The sequence below is a fragment of the Rhinopithecus bieti genome, unplaced genomic scaffold (genome assembly GCF_001698545.2).
Source record: "Rhinopithecus bieti isolate Rb0 unplaced genomic scaffold, ASM169854v2 scaffold_15113, whole genome shotgun sequence".
NCBI lineage: Eukaryota > Metazoa > Chordata > Mammalia > Primates > Cercopithecidae > Rhinopithecus > Rhinopithecus bieti.
This window is the reverse complement of record NW_016808703.1, coordinates 163739-165770: the sequence shown is the minus strand read 5'-3', so window position 1 is coordinate 165770 and position 2032 is coordinate 163739.

Genomic DNA, 2032 nt, shown 5'->3' with positions numbered 1-2032 from the left:
TTTTTTTTTTTTTTTTTTTTTTTTAGTGTGAATGTGAGTCTACGGGTCATAATTTTCTTGGCCTATTTTTGTTTTCTGAAGATGCTCTTCTGAAAGATATTTTCATCAACTATGGAATTTTTTGTCAGCAGTTGTTTTCATTTTAATACTTTAAAGAATTAATTCCATTGCTTTCTGGTTTGTTTTTTATTTTGTTTTATTGTTGTTTTTGGAGAATTCAGCCGTCAGTCTAATTATTGCTTCTTTGAAGATAACCAGCATTTCTTCTTCAGCTACATTTAAAAAAATTTTTTTTCATCTTTTTCTGGATATTTTTTCTTTTTTAAAAATTTCTTAAGTGTTCTTTTCTTTTTCCTTGTATTGCCTGGAGTTTGTAGGGCTTCTCAAATCTTTGGCTTACCATCTTTTATCAGTTGCTTCTGCCCCATTTTTTTCTTCTCTCCTCTTAGACTTTGATTAAACGTATGTTAGCCCTTCTCACTGTATTCCTTGTGTCTCTTACCCTCCCTTCTATATATTCTAATCTTCCACCTCTCTGAGCGCGGATGTCTAAAGTTCTTCTCAGCGGGTTAGCCTCACTGTGGCCTCTTTCTAAATTTAGCAATTCCAGGGGAAAATAATCTCTAACCACTGCCTCACTGAACTCAGCCTCACCTCTGTTTTCATCCACTTTGCTCGGCTTTCTCTCTATCTTGTTTCAATTCAAAAGAATTCAAGTAAATGTTTCTTTTTTATATATTATCCAATTTTTTTCTCAGCAAAATGATGGATTGGATATATCTCAACCATCATCACTTTGTGCCTATAGTATGTAAAAGAAAAATTAATGCATTCTGAAGCAATACATTCCCACAGACTGCATCATCTTCGTCAACTTTGAGAAGACATACACATCAGGAAACTGGAAAACCATCTAAATTGTATTTTTTGGTTGATGCCCTTGGTTTTTTGCATTAGACCTAATGACTACCATGTGAAATAGTAGAGGCAAATATATCCAACTTTTCATAAAGTTGTAAAATAGGTGAAGTTGTTTTTAGTGCCCTTTAGGATTATCTCCTCCAATGTCCACAGTTGTCAATTTTGTCAAAGAAGGTTGGAGGAGGTACCTTGAGTCAAGCCAATTTTCTTTTTTCTCTGCATGTAAGGACATAAATGTATTAGAATACCAAATGTGAGGAAAACTTCAGAATTAATAATTTATTAAATAACAGTCATTAGGACTTCAAGATATTGTAGACTTGTGAAATAATATATTTGATGTTTCTTTCCATTGTTCCTTCAAATCACATCACTTAAGTAAATGCTTCAGTCCATTCCTAAGAAAAAGTACTATCTTTTAACAGCAGGAGCAAGATTAGGATGATGCCAATTAGGATGTAATAGTAGCCAATGATTATTGAACATTTACTATATGACCAGTAATGTGCTGTATCCTTTATGCACTGTCTTATTTCTTTTTCACAAAAACCCAACGACAGCTTGCCCAAAGTCACTCAATTCCAAAATGTCATAGCCAAGATTCAAACCCAACCATTGACATTTGAGTTCATGCTTTATGTGCAGACATGAAGAGTGGGAGCATGACTTCTTAGAATTATACATTTTATCAAAAGCTTTAACTCTTCAGTAGTATTCTATATTTTTTGGTAATTGAATTAATAAGTTCAGTCTACTCAATCTACTCAATATTTGTTGTAAGTGTCTCAGTTAAGCAAGTAATAGCTAGACCACTGCATTCTGTGTGCTAATTTCTGAACTTCAGACAGTAAACAGATGCTAGAGGATGACGTATTGGAAGCCAGAATTTATAAAGCTAGAGAAGAACTCTTGGAAAAAGTAAAGTTAAGCCCTGTGGCCAATTCACAATCAAGGATGATAAAGGAGTTCTTGGTCACAGAGTAAGCAGAAAGGCAAAGTCAACCATTGAGACACAGTTCACCTCTCCTTCCTCAGCAGTTCCCCTGAGCCCTTTCATGCTCACTTTTCTTGGTATTTATTTAACTGTATTTATATGTCTACTTTCCCCACT